The sequence below is a fragment of the Camelus dromedarius genome, chromosome 1 (assembly GCF_036321535.1).
Source record: "Camelus dromedarius isolate mCamDro1 chromosome 1, mCamDro1.pat, whole genome shotgun sequence".
Classification (NCBI taxonomy): domain Eukaryota; kingdom Metazoa; phylum Chordata; class Mammalia; order Artiodactyla; family Camelidae; genus Camelus; species Camelus dromedarius.
In genome coordinates, this window is record NC_087436.1 from 4,011,559 (window position 1) to 4,034,809 (window position 23,251).

General features: G+C 40.5%; 1 long non-coding RNA gene across 1 annotated transcript; it reads right to left on the reverse strand.

The window, feature by feature from the left end:
* Window positions 1–1,624: 1,624 nt before the first annotated feature.
* Window positions 1,625–21,993, reverse strand: LOC135321181 (uncharacterized). The gene is made up of 5 exons (XR_010380759.1): window positions 21,914–21,993; window positions 11,197–11,382; window positions 8,479–8,710; window positions 2,275–2,383; window positions 1,625–1,881 (listed from the first exon to the last, which is right to left on the reverse strand). It is a non-coding gene; the product is annotated as an uncharacterized LOC135321181 (long non-coding RNA).
* Between the last annotated feature and the right edge of the window lie 1,258 nt (window positions 21,994–23,251).

The window sequence follows — 23,251 nt, forward strand, 5'->3', positions numbered from 1 at the left end:
CCACAATACTCAAATGCTCAAGAGAATTGGGTCCACGTGATTTTGTTTCCCTTACACTAAGTGGCCAAAACACTGCGGGATTCTTTCTCTTTTGAGGGTATTTGTACTCAGTTTATCGGCTTTAATCTGTTTTTGTCTCTCTCTTCAGTATCTCTAGCAGTTGCCACTTCTTACTCCCTTCAGCAGCCTCCCTCCCAACATCAAGTCTAGGAAATCAGCTGTGATGAGGGGCCCGGGGGCAGTCACAGAAGATGCATCTAAGGCACAGAGAGGCGACATAATTTGCCCAAGGTGATCAGCTTCAACCCCCAACAGTGTGTGTCACGTCCCTCTGTTTAACTCTTATGCTAAGCAAGTTAAGTTTTTGTAGATTATACTTATAAACAGATGAGGTATCAAAATATATACAAGGGCACACATCTACTCTAAGATGTTCATTAACTCCACTATTTTGTTTCTATTTATTTTATTTCTGTTAAAAAAAATTAAGAACCTCTGCAGTCAATATAGCAAAATGTTACTGGGTTTTAAATCCAGAATATAGAGGTGTTAAGTGTGTCATTACTCATCTTTATTTGTATGTTCACAAGACAAAATGATTTGAAAGTCTCTCTCCCCTCCCCCTACTCACTACTGGCTCTCACCTGAGCTCCCAGACCACACATCCAGCAGCCTTTCACTTTACCCACAGCTGAACTCATCAGATTTTCCCCAGAACTCCCTCTGCAGCTTTCCCTCATCACAGCACAGCAGGGCTATCATTTACCTCATTAATCCACCCAGAAACCTGGGCCTTACTCCATTCTACCTTCACAGACAGCATTCATCCTTTCCTTTTTACCATCGAAACATGTCTTCAATCTGTTCGCTTTTACCCACTGACCGTCCCACCGATCAAGTGGAAGCCACCAACACTGCCCACCTGGACTCACGAGTCTCCCAAGTGGCCCTACAGCCGCTCGCCCCTATTTGAGACAAATGGGATTGTGTCACTCCCGCGCTTTTAGGACTCTTTTCAAACCCACTTTTCTTAGAAGAAACTCCAAGTTCTTCACCTAGTGAAGGTCTTTGTCATCAAACTGTCAGCTCAGGGAGGGCAGGACACGCCCTCACTCCTTGGCCCAGCCCTCTGGCAGAGCATCAGCTTGGGAGGACCTGCTGAGATACACCAGCCTGTATTCTAAACCTGGTCTTGAGTTCTTAACAAATTGCTTCACTTATCCATACAAATCCAAGGTAGATTAGAAAGATTTTAGATGTTGAGCTACACTATTGATTTGGGGATTTTGCACTAGCAACCTGCAAGTACATGTTCTAATGATTCTGTCTTCTAAAAACCACACCCAGATTTAAGTAGTACTTGTGGAATGTCTTCGGAGTAAAAGGGACTGTACTTTTACAGACTTTATATTTTATAACATGAACAACCCGCACAGGGTCACAAATGGAACCGCCTCACAAGTGACAGAAGACAGGTGAGAGGCATATAGCAACAGGTCACAAAGATGGTAAGAGCAAAGTTGATTCTCCAACCCCCAAAAAAATTCCTCAAGGAACTGAAAACTCTGAATTTTGAAAGTAAAATACTATAATATAAAGAAATAAAATAAATAATCCTCCTCATCAGGGTATTAAGATCTGACTCCAGAATTTTTAGTATACCATACTGAATCCTAGCACAGAAAAATCAGATGGACTAGTGGTGAATAATTTCCAGGAAAACTGCAGTAATTCCTCCACTTGTAAAAGGACATACACTCACCTGTCAAGGTGAATGTAAACCACATTCTGGAGAAATTCGGAAGCTTCCAGGCTCCGCTTCTGGATGTCAAGGACACGGACAGCTTTGAAGCATGCTTCTGAGTCACCAGCATTCTTACACTGCAGGGGGAAAGGAGGCCCCCAGTCAAGAGCAGAGATGTTAGTGTCACATCTCGCAGGCCGTGCCTCGGGGACTCAGTGCCCTGCAGCAGCCCGGCCCCAGGCGAGGACCAGCAGCGTGGCCCACCCAAGCAGGAGGGGCACTGTGCTTGAGAAAGCCCATCCCCGATGGGGGCAAGAGGGGCTGGTGGGGTTGTGTGAACCTATAAATGCTCACAGAAATACACCTACATACAATCAAGTGCTACAATTAAAAGTAGAAGGCTATTTAACAAAATTTCAATTGTCAGTGTTAATTTTGCCATTCCTTTCCGCTTGTCCCCTGCACTCTGAGACAGGCTTAGGCTCTCTCACACCGGCAGCTCTGATGCAATAGTTGTGAAGTTATTTTACTTTGCTGCAAGTGTCTTCACTCCCCGTGTCGCTGTGACTGTCGTCTCTTAACACAGTCAGATGTCTTCCTGGATCTCTCCCTGCGTTCCTTGCTCCTGCTTCTCAGATCCTAAGATAAAGGGCAAGTGAAGACACATGACTATAAAGGCACTGTGGACTTGACTAAAGCCTTCAGTGACCCCCTAGGTGAGTGCTTCCCACCACTTACCTTCGATTCTCAAGGTTCTGCCCAGGGTGACATCCAGACAGGATAGCGTCCTGGGCCAATTAAATGCTGTGTGGCTTGGGCGCACTGACAGGTGCAGGAGCTGGTTCCGGAGCCGGGCACCTCCCCACCTCTGCTCGTCTCTCTCCCAAAGCCACGCTTCCAAGCCCCCAGGCTCCCTAATCTTCTGTCCTTCTCTTCTACTTTACTCCAAGCCCTTTTCCTCTTCCTTTATTCCCTACTTATCCCCAGCTGGAGTGATTTTTCAATCACAGTATCTGAAAAAATTTCCTGCAGCTGAAAAAGAGGACTCCAGAGGTCAATGCCCATATGCTGGTTCTTGAAGAGAGCCCCAGGTTAGGGAGACCCTCACCAACACTCACAGGGAATCAGACATGTTGCAGGGTCGACCACCCCCAACAAGAGTTTGCTGTGACCCCAAGGCATGCACAGCATCCCTGCTCACAAAAATGTAGTTGGCTCATTTATCCATTATTAAGAAGAAAAATTAAAAATTGTTCATGTTTCTTACTAAAATTATTTATGAGGTGGAAAAAGAAATTGTAATAGAAAAGAACAAATTTGACTTCATGTTAGATATGTTCCTTTGGCTTTAAACCTGTGCCCTGTTTTCTAGGCTCAGACTTGCTAGCTCTGTACCTTTTGTAAAAGAAAGTTGCCTTTAGCCTGAAATATCCAGGAGGGCCTATTCTGCGGGCTCTGATCTTTAAGGATGTTAGCTCTTCTACACTTATGTAGAGATGGCAAGTTGCAAAATAGAGAATAACCTTTTTTTTTTTTTTTTTGGAGGTTTTAAAGGGTAACCATGATTTGACCCACATGGACAGCTGCAAGAACAAATGATTCCAAGGAAAACAATTCGTACAGCAAGAAGTTTGCAACAACCAACCACACCCCCGCCCCTTTTTAGTATAAAAGGAGACTGAATTCTGACTTGGGGAAGAGGGTTCTCCAGGATATCAGTATGCCATCTTCTGGGTCTGCCAGCTTTTCAAATAAAGTCACTATTCCTTGCTCTAACACCTCATCTCCCGATTTACTGGCCTGTCATTCAGCAAGCAGAACTAGTTTGGACGTGGTAACAAAATGACTTCATTGGAGGTAGTATGTCTCCACTGTTTCCTCATTTCCAATATGTCACAACCTATCAACTTTATATGCTGTTTAACAACACAACCAAAAAACCTAACATAGGGAATTGATTCCACGGAAATAAAATTATTTCTACTCCTTCAAAACTTTTTTTTCTTTTCTATTTTATTTGTTTTGCTTATTTAAAAGAAAAAAAGTCAAATCTATTTATTTCACGTATTTTTGTTATAGCTGCATATTTTAAATACTAAAAAGATATTTAAATTGCAATAAAAAATTGTTCATATATTAGTGTAAAGATATATAAACAATCAATGTGGATTAGGAAAGGTATGGATATTTACTAAAAATCCACAGCACATCCAGTCTTTTACAAGCATATCCTGGAATATAAGCTCTATGATCCAGGGGTCCACCACCCACATTCTCACTGCCGAGTTCCTTAGTAATCAACTACCAAGGCACCAACATAGAAAGACGCGATCAGTATTTTAGGTATAAATGAGGGAATTAGCTCATTCAATTCTATTAAAAAAAAAAAAAACCCTTAAAATAATTACTGAACTTACAAAGAAAATTGGACACAAAAAATTACAGTTTCTTCCCAAGTCACAAAGCTAATAACTGGTAAAGGCAAGATTTGAACTCATCTGCCTGATTCTAAAAACTAGGTGGAAATCCCATTTGACTGTGGAGGGTCCAGCAGCACAGCCTATCACCATATCTTTGTTCAGATCTAGCCTTAGACAGCCTGAGACAGCACCCCATTCCTATGGAACTCAAGGGCAAATGATATCAATAAGGATTTTATATTAAGTAGTTTCTTAGGTCTCATTTATATAAAGTGTCAGCAGGTCAGCAGAAAATCTCTGGGAAATATGAGTGGATCCAGAGCTTTTTGCTGATTAGAAACTCAGTCTACCAGGAGAGAGTGACCTTCCCATGAGAGGCCACATGGACATAAACTAAAGGCAGGTGAGCAATGAAAACTAACAAGACCCTGGAACTCAAGCAAGAAGGACCCCTGCCATCCCCTGCCCAGTTGCCTCTTTGCCCGCATGGACATGATGGCAGAAGACCCAGGTTCTTGTCAAGTTACACCATCATGGGTTCTCACCCATAAAAAGTTACGGCTCTATGCTCTTAAGTACTTTCCAACTTAAATATAATGAAACCAATATCTCAGCAGAATGTCTATATCTCCACTTCCTCCCTTCTATTAGGAGAATATTTCTATGGCAACAAAACAGAAATCCAATTAAAAACACCATGCAAGAAGCAGGGAGAAAGTCTGCATAAGAGACTTTGTTCTCACTCTCAGTGAATGAAAACACAGAAAAAGTGTTCCTTCTCCCTCAGCAAGTGGGAGGTAGCCTGATTGTGTGTGTGTGTGCGTGTGTGTGTGTAAATCAAATACAATGAATTCTGGGATATTTACAGATTTTTTTATCTTACTGTCATTTCATGAGGATGAGACAACCTTTAAAGTAATTTGAATCTAGTGTTCTGAGAGAGTCTCAGGCTCTTTTGGTGGAGGAGGGGAAAGGGGAAAGGAAAGAAGGAAAGAAGGAAATGAAGCAAAGGAGTACGAATACTGCTAGGGAAAGGCAAGACATTAATTTTGTTCCTAATTACATCACACACAAATTATGGACTGGCTTTCCCCCATGTCTTGTCAAGCACTGAGTTGCAGAAGAAGAGGTGACAGCCCATTTCTTACTGAGCTTGTGATTGTACGTGGCATCTTATAGACACAAATCATTTACCCTGATCAAACACTCTAGCAGCAGGCCGTAATTCTCCTCTTTTGAGAGACAAGAAAACAGGTGTTCAAAGAGGGTATATAAGTTCACAAAAGTCAGAGGGCCAGTAAACAAGAGAGGATGAATTCAAACTCAGATCTGAATGCAGAGTCTCATCTTCCCACTCCCAGGACTGGAAAATCCTTAACACACAGGCTCCCCAGCTCCCCTGCAGTGTTCCTGGCACCAAGCATTTCCCATAGCGATGGTCTCCAGTTCTCACAGTCACAGCGCTCTGTGCAGCCAATGGCCTCCATCGGACCTTGATCATCTACCTGCCACGCCCACCAGGCTTCACCATAAAGGCAGGAAAGCTGGCTTTCAAGTGCATACAAAGCCACCCCCGGTCTAACCTGGGCTCTTCTGCGGCTTCTCCAGCCTAAAGGCAGCCATGAAACTGCTCAGAGTTTGTACATGAGCCACACTACCTCTCTCCATCTGTATCCCCACCTATACTACTTAGCTATGACCATTTTGATAATCTTGGAAACAAATTTTTAAAAACAGAAAAGAAAGCATTCTGGAACAAATACTTAATACTTCCAATTTTAAATGACAAGTTACAAAGTGAGTATTTACAAACCAAATCTGCCTTCCTAGGTGTCAGTTTTAACAGTTAAAAAATATAATAGCAAAAAAATTCTCATGTACAAAATTAACAAAGACATCAACAATAATCTGGAATAAACTCAAAATTAAAGCCCAAGTTCTACATGGAGAAAACTACTGGACTCTACTGAGGTGTAAAGTAAGAGGTGTGAATGTAGAGACATCAACATATTGCATGGAGGAAAGCAGTTTTGTAAAGATGTAAGTTCTCCTAAAGATAATTCAAAACTTACTAAAAAATCCCATGAAAATCCTATCTGTTTTTTTTTAACTTGAACAAAGTATTTTAGAATTCTTCAGGAATAATAAAGTCATAATACTAGCCAAGAAAATTTGGGATGGAAGAAAAGAATAAAAAAAAAATAACACTTTCAGATATTAAATAAATTTTTACAATATGTAAGATATAGCGCTAGAGTAAGAAAGTAAAATTGACAGAAATAAACCATGAGCTCAAAAAGAGACTCTAGTGTGCATAAGTATATTGTACAGGTGGGATTTCAAATCAAAGAGCAAAGTATGAATTCAATAATTGTCCTGGGACAATCAGACAATCACCTGGAAAGAACAAATTATATTCCTGTGCTAATGACCACAAGAAAAATTACAGAAAGTGATGTAAATATTAAAATACTAATAACAACAATTGCAACTCTTTGCACATATTAATTCAACTTCTCCTCACTATAACAAGTACTATTATCATCTCCATCTTAGAGATTAAAAAAACTTACACAATAGATTTATATCATTATAAGAAAGTGTTTCTAAGAATAATACCAAAGATAAAACCCAAAAGGAAGACATTTACAATCTTAAAAATATTTTGGGCCACAACGAAAATAAAAAACCTACTGAACAAAATGAAAGGCAAGAAATGACAAGAAAAAGCTCTGTGATACATGTTGATGAAGGCAAGGGGTTAATGTTCATAACATACAAAGAGCTGTTCACAAAGCAACAAGAAGCTCCCTCACTTAAATGTGTGCAAAGGACAAAAGGGATCATTCACTTTTAAAAAGTCAGATGGCTAATGAGTGAAAAATGCTCAATACCTCACTGGTCATCAAATGCAAACTAAAACAATGAAAAAGCACTTTTGCTCATCATATTGTCAAATATTTATAAAAGATATTCTAGCTAGTGTCCATCTGTGAGAGAACAAACTGTGAGCGACTTTTTGGAGGATGACATGTCAATGGATATGTAAACTCTGAAAAACGTGTGTACACACAGACTCAACTCAACTTCTAGGAATCTTTTCATTTAGAAAAATAATCAATTCAAAAATATGTACTCATCAGAGCATTTACACAGCACTGTTTACAATGTTGGGAAGAAAAGCTGAAGTGAAATCATATCCAGTGATAGAAAATTGGTTACATAAGTTATTCTACAGCTTTTCATTCCCTACTGGAGAAGCAATTTCTAGAGTCACTTGAAAGGAACCTGTGATGAATGTAAATGTCACATCCAGGGACTAAATTTCCAGAAGCCTTAACTAAAGAAATACTCATACAAGATCACAGGAATGTTTGTACAAGAAGGATGCCAGTCAAACATCCTTTCTGAAAGTGGAAAATGGAGAAAACTTAAGGGTCCACCATCAAGAAAAGGATGCAGTAAATCACGGCGAGATGTGGGCTTTGAAGGGGCCGGCGATTCGGCAAGGTCCAGGGCCGTGTCCACATCGCTCTCCCACCAAAGCTGTCCTTGCACAAGAGACCACACCTGCACATCAGGAGACCCCTCCACTCTATCCGAAAGGACTGGGTGAGTCTGGAGTGGGAGGATGTCTGTGATATACCCGTGAGTGAATAAAGCGAGCTGCAGAACACATATAGTATGGTCTTATTTTTCAATAAAGCATATATACACACACATATAAATAGATTTCCCATATACGTGTACATATGTAGGTATGTATGTATTTATGGATATATATATATATATGTCATAGGCATAAATGTCATGAAATATATACACCACATTGTCAACAGCTTTTACACTCAGGAAATAAGGGGAAGGGAGGTAGGGGCCTTTTGGTACCACCACAGTTCTCTTTTCAGTATTTCAGTTAAGTATACTTGAATTTAAAAGTTTTTTTCAAGTCCGAAGTAAAATGGACGATGCCTCCACAAGACAGAATGCTATACTGGTAATTAAAAATCATGCCAGGGGAATTAGAATATTGTGGAAAAACATGTAATAAGCCGAATGGAAAATGGAGGTCTCCACACAGTCAACAGGCACAGAGTGATCGCTGGTTTTTATGACAGAGGTGATACAAACTGACAAAAAGAACAGAAAATAGATGTTAAAGTGTTAATTACTATCTCTGAGTAGTGGGACAAGGATACCCTCTTTTGCCCCTTTTTTCAGACTTATTATATTAAATACACATTATTTTTCATCTGAAAAAAGCATTTTTAGGTGTCTAGTACCACGCATTGGAGAAAATACATGAGTACTTACAGAAACAAATAACTAGGAGGCACCGCAGCAGCATCACAAAATGAAGAACAGGCGATCCTGAATAACAACGCGCAGTTACAGAAAGACCCACAAAGTGAGAGCACCTGCTGTAACAGGGCATGGCCCCCTTCTATTTGTCAGTTGTGTCTTCAGGGCTGAGGCAGTTCTGAGCACGGCCAGTGTCAGTGCTGGTGTCTGGATGGATGCCACTGGAGGTGAGGGCACCTGCAAGCTGAGAGGAAAAACAGAAATCATCCTCTGCTTTTTCTGTCTTGTTTCTTTGTTACTGTAAAAGAGAGGCATAAATAAGATAAACTGTGAATCTTCCCTACTGAAATTTCAGTAATGAAACCGTTCTTAAAACCTTCACAGCTTATATTCTGCTTATAACTGTCTTTTCAACAAAGCATCATATTTATTAAATGTTAATTAACTCAACTCCCTGTTGAAACCTTCTATTAAAGAACATGAAATGCACTACGTGAAAGCACCACGCCTGCAGTGACTACCTTATCTGCCTTGATGGCAGTGCAGTCAGCACTCACCATCCCGTGGCCCTGAGCTCCTAATGCTGCTAAGAGAGCATGCTGCCGCCTCTGATGGAGAGAAACTGTGAAAACATTCTCTGAAATCTACAGCACTGACAAAACATAACTGACAAATCCCAGGCTCCTTGGAGGCTGTCAATTTCTGTTTCTGTCCAAACACCGTCAATGAGCAGAACCACCCCATTCCGAGCCATGGGACTCACGTGGGAAGCAGTTTTGGATAAATTTCCATGTATAGAATGTAACCAACTATACATAGAACTCTGACAAAATAAAAGATGAAATACTCTGATTTTGGAAGACACTCAAAATATTCTCCTAAGCCTTAGTAGCTGGAAAGGCTGGGCTTCTCCTCATCCACTTATTCATTTCACATCCAGTGAGAATCTCCCACAAACCCTGTTTCCCTGTGTCTGCTGGGAGCCTCAGGCACACTCTTGCTGTCGATCTTATAAGTCACAGCAATCTTATAAGTCTTAAATGTCTCACGCCTGCAACCCTCACACAAGCTCACCAACTAGCCATAATGTCTGTACTTGGCCCCATTTTCTCACCTGTTTATTTGGTATCTGTTCTTCTGTAAGCTGCCTAATATGCTTCTTGGAACAAGTCAGAAGAATGAGTGGGTAGATAAATGGATAGATGGACAGGTGAGAGATGGGCAGACAAACAGAGAGACTCCAAGAAAAGGGGAAAGAAAAGGGGAAAGAAAATTTCCTATGCAGAACCCTCTTCTAGTCAGGGAAGAAAACCACCACGGAGAAGAGTGAAGAGGCAGATGGCTTAGGGCTGTTTCCTGGATTCCATGAAAAGTCACACCAAGAGATGAGAGGGTAGAACTATAAATAATAAAAGAAAAAAAGCATGCATGCTTGAAAAATATATCTACAGTATGTACTTTATAAAGGATAGATTCAAATCATCAGGGCCCAATAACACAATCCTTGGGTATTTACAGAAGTGAGAATCCCATCTCCAAACCACAAGGCATCCCTTCGGAGCACTAAGAGTCTACACGGGACGGTCATAAAGCCGTCACCGCAAAAGTTATGCTATCCTGCGCTTACGAGGAACGAGCAGCTGTGCTCGGGCTGCCCAGGTGCGCCATTTATACCCCACAGCACCTCTACGGGGGGGGGACGCCTAGCGAGCCCGTCTCTACAGGACAGGAAACAAGTCCGGGAGAGGCTAAGCTGACCTAACATTTCTCCATCTCACAGGACTGGTCACTCCAGAGCAGGACTCGAACTCGGACCCACGTTTGTAACCATGGTACTAACGTGCTCTGTGTGCTTTTTGTGTGTATAATACATTTGTTTCTGGCATGAAAGAATATTTAATAAATGATCGGTTGTCTTGTCTATCTCATTAGCTCACAATCTTTATATTTTTGAATTGTACTCTTTTCCCCTGGAGAAAGGAATGGAAAGAACAGGGGTCAGAATGAGGTGGGGCTCCATTCTTTATATGGTACCTCATCTCATCCAAGTCCCCAACCAGGGAGAAGGAGCAAATGTTGTCTTCAATTTTAAAGAGAGTGCTCCACTGATGGTGACTTATTCAACTGCAAAACCAAGGCTGGGGGCAGGGACATGCAGCAACCAGAGCTGTATCACCTGTAGGAAGGCGGGAAAAGCTCATGGGAGGGCTCAGGGGGTCAGCCTGATTTAACTTCAATCGATAAAAGAATAACACACTCTAAAAATACTAGCATTCAATGGATTTGTTCTTTCTTGTCATTTAGCAAGTTTCCACAGCGCACATGTAAGATTATCGTGAACCAGTGAAAAGAAGAGTCTACAGATAGGGAAAATCAATGCCACAGGCAGGCTGAAAGCCAGGCTGGAGGAAAGGAAGGGAAAGGGCATCGTTATGAATAGGGGAAAGACTGGGAAAAAGACATCATCACAAAGACCCTCAAGCATCATTCAACAATCATATTATCATTCATTCAAGAGAGAGTTACTGTGGTCTTATTTTGTGCAAGATTGTACAGAGGGCAAAGCAAGAGTGCAGCATCCATGGTGGCAGCAAGTGGCGGGGCTCAAGTAAACTTCTGATCCCGGTACCTGGCACACTTGTCCTCAGTATAAAGGCAAAGAAAAAAAAGTAAAATAATGCTCTGTAAACTCAAAGCATTGTTGAAAAAAATTAAAGAAGACCTAAATACCTGGACAGACACACCACGCACATTCCTGGATCAGAAGACAGCGCTCTTGGAATGGCAGTGCTCCCCAGAGCGATCCATACATACAACGTGGTTTCGATCACAATCCCAGCTGGCTCCACTGCAGAAACTGACTAGCTGCTGCTACAATTCATATGGGAATTCGAGGGTCTCAGTAACCAAATTGTGCTTGAAAAAGAACAACGTGAGAGGACTTGTAATACTCAATTTCAAACCTTACAACTGTATCTCCAGGTGTGGTTAGAGGCCATTTTTAAGTTATTATTGTGTTTATCCTTATTTTCTAAATTCTCTACAATGAAAATAACTGTTACAATAAGAAAAATAAAAAGTAAGGTATCTTTTAAAACATGCACACCAATTCATTCATTGGGAAAATAATATTTTAACTATAAAGAGGTAAACAAATATCTAGTGAAAAAGGACTACTTAAAACAACAGTGCATTTACATTTTTCATAAATTGAAAACTGAAAAGTACAAACACATCAAGTTTCTAGGGAGACCGATGCAACATATTAATAGTTATTTTCAAAAATTCTAATTCAACAATGAAAACTCAAGAAAGGGAAAATCGTGATTGACAGCCAACTGCAAACACATGGAGAGCAAAGGCCTAGAAATCACAGTGCCTTTAACTCTGCTACTAACTCAATAGGAGAGGAAATTCCTCCCTGAGGGGAGAGTGGAATCCCATGCATAAGACAGGATACACAGTACAAACTGCACTAGAATCAGGGGTGATTTTCTTAGAATTCTAAGGTTACAACATTGCTGAAAAACTATAAAAACACTGACAGACAGATTAAAACACACAGTCATATATATTATATAGAAACATATGAAGTCTGCTCCCATGTTGCATAGAAATACAAACATATTTGTTCATTTATGGGCACTGATTACTTTATCCCAGGTAGAATATTTCAACTACAACAAATAATCAATATTACACACCTTTTGTCAAATCTAGTTGATAAGTTACTCTGCTATGTAAACATAATGTGTCTAAGATAGATCTAAAATTAGTGAAAAAGATCTTTGTATGCTTCCTTGAACTCTTCTCAAAATTCCAAGCTTAATTTTAAAATACCTCTGAGCAGTATTTCTATATGATCTTTTCCCTCGTGAAATGAACAACACAGTCTGTTGTCAAAATTATGTCCTTACAATTATTCACGAGCACCGTATCCTAACAAAACTGCTGGACAAAAAGGCACTATCCAGACACTGTGACAAAACAAATGAAACACAAGGATGACAGTGACCCTATTCTGGAGGGCTTATAATGTGTTCCAACACCGGGGTTTTTATTTGATTGGTTTGATTGGTTAGAAAAATAAAATCACTCAAGTACTTTCTTTTTGAGCATTCTGTAAGTCATGACTGTTTTCAGTGTCATGAGCAGGAAAGACTTAAGCAAGACTTGATTAGGTCAAATAGCAACAATCATCACTGGAGAGTGAGTAATAAAGAAGTAAACTGATAGCAATGCTTCTGCCTACATGAGACCTAAAATAAACCTACACTGATCTCTGCAAGGAAAATGAGGAGTTGAGGTCCCCAATGAGAAAACAAACTAACAAGAAATCAAAAAAGGAAAGACTTTTTCCATAACGATTCCAGGAAGGAGTGGAGCATGGTGGTGAAGAGCACAGATGCTGGGGACAAACATGAGGGTCTGAACTCCCACAGCACTGGGTAGCTGTGACACTGATATGTCAGTGAAATTTTCTGCATCCCAGTCTCCTATCCATAGACTGGGGACAACAACAGCACCCGTCTCCTAGAACAGTCCTAAGAATTAAGTTATTTTATATATAAAAATTTAAATAAAATACCTCAGATTATAAATATTACCCCAAAACACAAGGAACAAAGAAAACAGTGATAAATTGGAATTCATCAAAATGTAAAACATTTCTTCAAAGGACACCATCCAGAAAGTGAAAAAACAACAAACAGGAGAAAATTTTTTCAAATCATTTATCTGATTAGGAATTTTTATCTTCAAATAAAAAAAAAACCTCCTATAACTCAACAATAAAAAGGGAACTCAATTAAAAAGTGAATAAAGGATCTGAAAATGTATTTTTCAAAGAAAATATACAAATGGCCAATAAGCACAATCAAACGATGTTTAATATCATTAGCTGTAAAGGAAATCAAGTCAAAACCACTAGGAGAAACCGCTTCACACTCACTACAATAGGTTATAATAAAAAAAAAAAAGAGTAACAAGCACTAATGAGGACACAGAGGAAGCGGAGCTCGCAGCCCTTGCTGGTGAGAACGTAACGCTGTGTGACCACTTTGGAAAACAGCCTGGCAGGTCCTCAGAGAGTTGAACATTTGGTTTATGAATGACCCAGCCTTTCTGCTCTCTGGGCACACACGTAAGAGAACTGAAAACCAATGTCCACATAAAAACTCCTACAGGAATATTCACGGCGCCATTACTCATCACAGCCAAAAAGCAGAAACAACACAAATGACTATCACCTGATGAATGGGGTAAACAGTGGGGCCCAGCCATACAGTGGAATATTATTCAGGAATAGCAAAGCATAGAGTACTGACCCAGGCAACACCGTGGACAAACATTTAAAACGTTACTCAGTGTGAAAGAAGTCAGTCACAATAGACGGTTTCATTTACATGAAATGACTCATTTTACATGAAATGTCCAACAGAGGCAAATCCACAGAGAGAGAACAGTGGCTTCCTGGGGCTGGGGGAGGATGGGGAAGATGGGAATGACTGCTTGTGAATACGGGGCTTCCTGTTGGGGGATGAAAATGTTTTAAGATTGACTGCAATGCACAATTATGGGCATAGAGTAAAAACCGCTGTACATTTTAATGGGTGAATTGTATTAAAACTGTTAAGAAAAAAAGCACCTAGGGCCAGTACTTTCAAATAGTAGATGCAAATTGCTAACTTTTATTACAGGAAGAAGAAACTGCCCTCAGCATGAAAGCAGGAGATCATCATGTGGGTAAACTGAAATTGGACAAGAGCATTTCACTTGAAACAGTTGCTGAGTGTACACGAAATACTCAGAAATAGGAAAATCAGCTTGACATCACGAAGAAGAATTCTGCTTCAAATGAAGATCAAGGATTTAGCAAGCCCAGCTGCTAGAAATGACCAGAGAAGATACTTTGTTCTTAGAACAAGCACCAGAGCCAACAAGGAAATGGTGGTGAGGAACGCAGGCAGCCGAAAATCTGGAACAGTTTGCTACAAATAATTTCTCCACTGAAAATTCAAAAATAAAATGAAAGTGACACAATGCTGTGCTGGTCTCACCCGAATGGGCTTCCTCCGGTGCTCAACAGTTCTGTAACCCCGAATGAGAGACTCAGGAGAATCAGCATGTTTCCTGGCAGTCCCCAAGTGACTGCCCACCAGCACACTGACCACCATCACATCTGCCAGGGTTGTATTGCAGAGAAGAGACCAACTTCTAAAAGGCATAGGAAATGTTGACAAGGGAAGAAAAGGCTGCAGTAAGTTCTGGGACAGAGGCCCTGTGAGCAGAGGCCAGAAGGCTGCAGGTGAACTGGAGTTGCCCTGGGGCAGGAAGGGACCATGAAGTAGCAGATCTCAATTCTCTACTCTCTCTCCCTTGGGTAGGAGAGATAAACCTGCATCCTTCTCACCTGGAACTGTGGGTTCTGGCTTGCAGAAGTCTTACCTACAGTAAATGATTACTCAAGACTCTGTGGAAATAGCCCAGAAATCGATAGGGAGTAGGGAGCCAACTCCACGATCCTATCAAATGCTACCATATTTATTGTGTATAATCAAAGGAAAAAGTCATTAACAGTTGTGTGATAGTAAGCAGGAACTTGGGGAAAGAAGGGATGAGAAAGAGATTGTAGAATCCACCATGAGTACAAAGTCTTCGTGTATCTTTAGGGAAGTCATGGGGTGTGGGGAATAAGATATATTCTTTAGATATGTGAATTACAAAGCAGACCACCAGACCAGCTAGGTCCTTGTTTTGGGGATAATAGACTATCTAACTGCACACAAGCCCAGCGTTTATACCTGAGGGCCTGGGTCATTGCTTTGCAATTAGCAGAGTGCTATCTAAAACCTCAACTATGCAAGCAAAGCATTGCCTCTGCTTTTTAAGGCAAGGAGACAGGAGTGAGGATGCACAGACGCTTGCTTGCAAAGCAGTTACTAAGCTTTTTTTTTCTCCTTAAAGTTGACAGACGGCTGGGGTCTGTTAAAATTTGTTAACCCAATCATGGGCTCCCACATGGAACCATTATGGAGGACACCCTTGGGTGACAAATCCTGGCTCTGGGCCTTTTCCTGCCAGCTTCAGCCACTCTAGCAGGGTCTAGGCAGATCCCTGAATAACGATCCTACAGAACCACCCACACTCTTAACTCCTGGTGCCTGAAACTTAATTTTAGCTCTACACAACTTAACGTAGAAAACTTTCAGAAATAAAAGATATTATATTCATTTTATATCTCATCATATTACTGATTTTTCTGATAGCTCTAAGCTGCTGCTTCTTGGTAAACAACTAATTCTGCAGGTGAATTCCATACTTTCTTTGGGCATAACTAGCCAGTTTGGTCTCGCTGAATTCTATTGGTCAAATATCGATACACTTAATTGATTTCATTGTTCATCAGTTTCAGCTGGGAGTAGAGGGAGTGTCACTTTGTTCCTCAGCCCACCCTCAACTCTTTATCGTCAGCAAATCAGGCTTCTGGAAAACAAAAAGAAAGAATTTGTTTCCCTTCTACAGTTTCAACAAACACAACAGGATATATCAGCCTGGAGAGAGAATTCAACACAAATGTTAAAACAAAACTCTATAAACCTGAAGCAACTCCATCTCTGAATCATGATACACAATGACATGAGAGTTAAGTGTGTCAGGCACAAAGCACGGGTGAGCCTTACCACCTGACTTCTGTTCTTCAAAGGAGGGAAGGTTTTCCTATTTTTTATTATCACTCTGTCATTGTTTCTGATTAAGCCAAAAACTAGTGTATGAAATAATTAAGCACTGCAATAACAGATTTTTGTTGTATCAATTACAGAAGGCATTCAGAGGGGATAGGAAAACCCACCTCTGTAAAAAATGCAAAATATCTTCCCCTGTTAAGAACACGTATACAAAATGCAACAGAGAATTCAAACTCTTGTGGAGAGGAGCAAAAGCCACAGAAACAAAGCAAAGTCATTACTATGAGTCAATTCAAAATTCACTGGACAATCATGCTCAATGCATTCAATGAAATTTTAAGGCTCACTGCAAACCATTCACTTAATGATCTGCAGGCTAGAGGAACAATTTCTCTCTTTAACAGACAACAGTAATCAATAGGGTGCCCCACCAAACAAGGACCAAAGAACAATCAGGTTTTTAACAGTTCTGATAAATCAGCATGTTCTAAAGATCAAAATCCAAAAATTTTAAACATTCATTCACACCACAATGAAACAAGCACTTAAAAAAAACAAAAAACTCAAAGAAACTAAGCACATAGATCATGTACTTGGATCAATGAGAACTTCATGTACCACTGGAAGAAAGAATAAGCTATAGCCTTTTCCTTGAAAAATAAAACTACTTTTAAAGATAAATGCTAAAACACATTTCATCGTTCATGTTACCTTGAAAATTCTGAGGCACTTGTATCTGATTAGAAAAGCAATTCTGAGTAATAATATGTTACGATTCAGTGCCAGTTTGCTTTAGAAGAAAAGAGAAAAGAAAAGCTCCTGTTCCTCAAATCCTGCACAAAGTGTGAAGTGCCTCCCGGCCTCTTTCTCCTCCCGTTTTCTAAGCTCATGCTCCCCAACCCTTCTGAAGCAAGTATGACAACCTCTTATTCCCACCAATATGCAAAATGACAAAAGAAAATCAATTTATTTGTGTAAATATATGCCTACACCTTGAACTGGAGGAGAAAGGTATCAGAAGTCCATAAGGAACTTATTTCTACATTCCTGAAATCACACACACAAACGTTCACACAGACACAGACACATACCCCCTGGATTACTGGGCACTTCACAAGCTTAGGACTTCCAACTTCTAGAAGATAACTTTGTAGTTAGTTTAAAATACAAAACTGTCAGCTTTTGAAAGCCTTGATCATCTGCTAAACCATCCAATTATCAAAGAGACCCAATTAGCCTTCTCTGTAGAATGTAATTTCCCATGATGGCAAAACAGACCCTAAGAAGTACTGGGTCCAAGTCTCATGTTTATCACTAGCTATGACCGTTTTTAAGCACATTAACAGATTCAGAAAGCTTTGTCCCAACATTTATTCTTATTGATATCGTATACATGTTCAAATGCCTATACAGAGACTAGGTCCCATGATGGTGTTTAAGAGCTCTTTTGTGTATTGCAATATTTATTTTTAAGTGCAGACAAGGAGGGTGGGTGTTACTCAGTTGTAGACCACCTGCTTAGCATGCACAATGTCCTGGCTTCAGTCCCCAGTACCTCCAAAAAAATAAATAAAAATAAGTGCATAACTAAAAATGAGTAAAGTTATAAAAAAATGCAGACTAAAAACCACTGCAACCTAGGAGCCACAATTGCAATAAAAAAACAAGTGTTTCTATCAAATATTGACTATATGCCAATCACAGAGACAACCACAACTCACACCTGACAACCATCACTTGTGATTCTCAGCAACCCTACTAAGTAGACACGGATGAGCAACCCAGCACTGCGGATGAGGAGATGGAGCTCGGAGGAGCCGGGGACGCTGACCGTCCTGCTCCCTGTGACACCGCGTCAGCCCAGGGCAAGAGCTGACAGAGCTGCATTGAGGGGACACCCAGCTGCATGGAACCTTGTGGCACTGGGGAGTCCCAGAAAACACTAAAAATTTTTCAGTGAAAAACCAGCTCAAATACATTACACTGTGCCTCATTCTTTAAAAAGGGAACGTGACTGAGACCTTTTTGATGCCTCCGTGTCCTTTCTGCCATCATCAGTTACTTGCCCTCTCAGCATGACCAGTGATGATATGGACCCCTTATGAAGTGCACTCCGATGGCAGAGCATTTAAAGCTGTTTTATTAAGTTTGTAAGACTCTGTCTATGCCTCACACAGGCGGTCATCCATCACTTCTCCCTGGTGTGGATGTACCACCTGAAATCATTCCTTTCTGCTTTTTAAAATCCCTTCATCTAATCCAGACTTTTCAACAGCAAAGAAGCAGCTCAACCACAGACAGTGGACAGCTTTTCACTAAATTACTCGAACAGCCCATCGGACTACCTGGAAACCCTTTACTTCTATTAAACCCTCTTCTGGGTACTTCTGATTGGTGGACTTGGCCTCTGACTGGCCTACTCAGAGAGCTCCCAGCCTCACATCCGGGGGTGGGAGAGGAAACTGCAGTTGGGGGAAATCAGTGCGGAATACGGACATCCTCCCGCCAGGTCTGCACGGGTAGAAGTGCCACAACGTGCTAAGAAATTATACCGTCATTACCCCTGGGCTCCCATGGACTGGTTTCACATTAACCAAACTCATGACACACTGATGCAAGAAAACCAGAAATTTAACTTATTAATGTAACAGAAGACGTGAAACTATGAACCAGACTGCAATATCAGAGTTCAACCATGAGTACATGTTCTCCTCAATGGCCCAATCACGGGCAGGCAGTCACATGGCAAGCGTGGACAGAAGCAGAGCAGCAGAAAGGGTTTCTAGATTAATTCAATGGACTGAATTTCTGTTATACCAACAGATCTACTGTCTGGAAAACAACGCTAATCACGGTGCACTCTTCATGGACAGTGGCCAAGACACGACTGTGAGCACCTGTGTGACTCTCCTTTCTCTGTCCTTTCTGGGCTAACTGATGCACAGACGTACAGAGATCCAGGGATGCAGATACATCTAAACACCCAAAGCCCATTTTCGGAGCCTCAAAACCAGACAGCCAGGGTTTAAATACCAGCTCTGCCGCTTACTATTTCTGTGACCTTGGCCAACTTACCCTCTGTGTGCCTCAATTTCCACACTGTAAAACTGGTATAAAAATCAAACTTTTCTTACTCGCTTGTTGAGAAGATTGAAGGATACATTTCTGTAAAATGCTCAGAAAAAATGTAGCACATTTTTGGTGCTCAACAAATATCAACTTAATATTACAGTGGTTTACAAGTCTCCTTTCTAATCATCTCCTGTGTTTCCTGGCTAGACTAAGTCCCAAAGGAAATCTTCATTTCTCCTTTTATAAACTCTTGGGGTGCACCCTTCTGTTCCATCCCACCACCTGTTTAAACTGAGGGAGGGGATGCCTCCTCCCCACTCCTCTGGGCCACGGAGAGTGCTTCTCCCTTCATACCCCTGGCCCCTGGCTCACAGTTAGCCCTCCTCACACTAACAGAGTGAGGTGTGATTCCAGGGAGACAAGCAGGGCATGTGAAGCCCTTCCTTTCCCTCCAGGGTTGGCCACCCTTGGGAAGCACCTGGGGTGCTCAGCTCCATAGCAGGACAGCCCTTTGCATGATGGGGCAGATCTTCTCAAGGGAAGGCTCGCTGTGGCACAGAGATACCTGGGACAGGGTAAGTCTCTATTTCTGGGACACTGTATCACAACACTCATTTACCCACAACCCTGAAGTTCATGGAGAGCGTGGCTTCATCAGTAAAAAAGAAAACATTTATCGCCTGCCTAGTCTTTCGTATTATCTCTCAGTTGGCTGCTGGAGACAACATGTGTATAAGTATTGGATCCCCTTAGGCCCCAACATATATGAAGTAACAAAAACTCTGTAGCTTAACGTTGGTTCAGGGCGACTGTGTAACGGTCCTGACTCTGCTGATGCTAAATTATGGGTATAGGAACTATGGAACCTCCTCAAATATCTTTCATCATAAAACCAGCTTTTCTTATTTTCCTGTTTCTTAGTAATTGCCAAAGACCATCAAATGATGGCTTCACACAAAACAGCAGCTAAAGTTTATAAGCCCTCTTGACATAACCACTGTGGTAAACACTTTACATAACTTCTAATTCTCACAATTCTACAAAGCAGATACGAGAGTCCCCATCTCACAGACGAGGGAAAAACTCAGAACGAACTGACTCAGGCTCACGTGGTTCAGTGGCAGCACGTACACGCAAACCCAAGTCAAAAAACTACACCCCTTTGTATATGTACCAAATCATCTCCCACCAATTAACATACATCGGCGGTGTCAATACTCAGGGAACTCAACACACTTTTTAGCTTTAAGTTGCTCCAGAGGCTGCTTCTAGCTCTTTTATAAAATCCCGGCCCACTGATTTCTAACACTGGAAGAAAAGTCCGATTTTCCCATTGTTTGCACAGCAAGTCTGAAATGTTCACAGCGAGATGACAGAATAAAACTAAGATATAGGCAGAATAATTTTTCCAGGTAGACAGACATAATGGACATTGTGCTATTCTGAAGCATTAAGCAAAGAAATCAAAATAAAATCACGTTGTTTAAGCCTTCTTTTAAAAACAGGAAAATTAAGACTGTAAGAAGGTGCAACAGCACCACCTACGGCTTAAAAGACCTTCCAGGTTCCCAGGAAAGATGCAACACAAAAATTGCCTGTATGATCAGAAAGGAGAATCAGGTAACTAAAAGCTTATGTACCACATACTGCACTTTGCTTCGGGGGAAGGGAGGGGTATTCAGTATTTAATCTGATATTGCTAATACTCCTGAATATAAACAAAAGACACAGGCTCATGGAAACTCATCTTAGAGGAGGAAAGAATCCAGTCCAGCCACTTCATTTTACAGGAGGGGAGACTGATACCTTGGATCTGTCCTCCTGGCAATCAGCAGCAAAGCTCTCCTAGGCCTCATGTCTTGCACTGTAGCAAAAACCAACAGATCTGTACTACGCCTATATTCATAAAAGTCACGTCTGTATTTTTCCAACAGCAGGTAATCAAAGTATCTTGCAAAATACTTCTCAAAGAGCCAGGAAGTCATACAAGTTTGTTGAAATACAAAAACATTTATTTACATATTAAAACAGCCTGAGCTTTATTCTCTCTATTAAAAAAGTGACATTTCAAATCAAAATTTTGATATTTTAAAACCTGTTAAGAGTGCAGAAAAAATATCAAAATTTTCTTTAATCACAAATGAGAGAAGCTTATTCCCTGAAAATGATCAATGTGGATTTTTCTAAACTTAATGGTTCTGGTCAGAATCTCATGAATTTATAAGTCTGAGTGGATATTTACACGGCAACATGAATTCTGAGCTGTAACAATACACATTCTGTGTAAATAATCTTCAAGGTCGTCTGCTTAAGGCAATTTAAGTATTCCCTGTTTCACGAGAATGATACAGATTTCATTAAAACTTCATACTGCACTAAAAAAAAAACTGAATCCTTGTTATTTTAAGCCATATTCATATATAACATATATATACATATTGAATATGCATCAGAAATAAGCTACACTTTTTAGTATTCAGAATTGATACTTCTAAAGTATCAGTCATTGTGACAGCACATTTTTATTAAGCACCTCAACGGTGCTTTGTATACAAGGCGTCTAACTCTCACAGTCAGACAAGGTAAACGATATTACTCAAATTTCACAAATGACGAAATGTACTTAAGCCATGAAAACAACTAACATATTCATCATCAAGAAAGAAAAGAGTAAGGATTTTACTTACAATACTCACTGACAATCTTTTCTTCCATACTAAGACTACATAAAAACAATTCAGTCTTTGTAAATTTTTCAGTCAATAAGCGCCCCTAGAGAAAAACAATAACATCATTAGCAACGGTTGGATTTTCAAAGCCCACTTCTCTTTTGAACAATAATTATTTTAAATGATTTGTTTTTAGTGCTTACAAAGCACTAAAATAAAAAAAAAAGATATTATCTTTTTAAGTCATTACCTGAGAATAAAACATTTGTTAATATGTACAATTTTAATTTATGCCACTCTGTCTCACATTCTCACTGGTGTCTCTCCTTTGAAGACCTCATCAGGCTGAGATCGCTAAAATCGGTCATTTATGGACTCACAGGATTTCGGGAAACCACTCAACGGGAGGCTGATTAGAGGAGCAATTGAGATTGCATCCTGTGCAGCCTGGATTCCAGCACCGAGCTAGACACCGCCAGCTGCGTGAGATTTGGGACAAGCTGGCCCATCTCTCAATCCCTCAGCTGCAAAAAAGGAGACACTGATACCTACCCTCAAACACCTGCTATGAAGTAAAACATGAGGAAAACATTTTAGCCTTAGGTAGGTGTCCACTCACAGCGAGTTTGGTCATTATGATGATGAGGATGGCTGTTAATAAATTAAGCTAAACCAAAAAGTAGAAATCACCATAAAGGAGAAACATTTTAAGTCAATGAGCATTTCCTTTTGGATGGATTGCAGAATATTCTATTGATTTTTTTAATAAACCAAGATTTGTCGATTAATTATAGATTTACAGGTTCACGGACGAGTCTCCAGAAAAAGAATTAGAGGCCTCTAACCTCTGAATATTAAGAAAGTAAAGTTTAAAAAAAAACAGGGGGAGATTATACCTCATTTGGGAGAGTATGTGCTTAGCATGCATGAGGCCCTCAGTTCAGTCCCCAGTAATTTCATTTAAAAAAATTTTTTTAAGAAATGGAGAATTAAAGCAAAATGATGGAGGAATACGGAATTTTTTTAGAGGACTCAACTCAGATTTAAGATGGGGAAAAAACATCCATTTCTCAGAGGAAATCTTGAGAACTATGTAAACTGGATCTGAGATGTCTAGTCTTTTAACATTATTCAAGAATTCATATTACCAAGTCTTAAAACTACCTGATAACCCTCAATGGTGATAGTGATCATAACAGCTGCCAACACGGATCGAGCTCTGGCTAGGACTGCTCTGTTCTGACATCTCTGCCCCTGAGGCCTCACCAGGCTGAGAGCATTAAATTCGGTCATTCATGAGCATCACGTGTAAGTCCTACATTTGTGCTTCTCACTCCCCCCTTCCCCAGCCCCTCT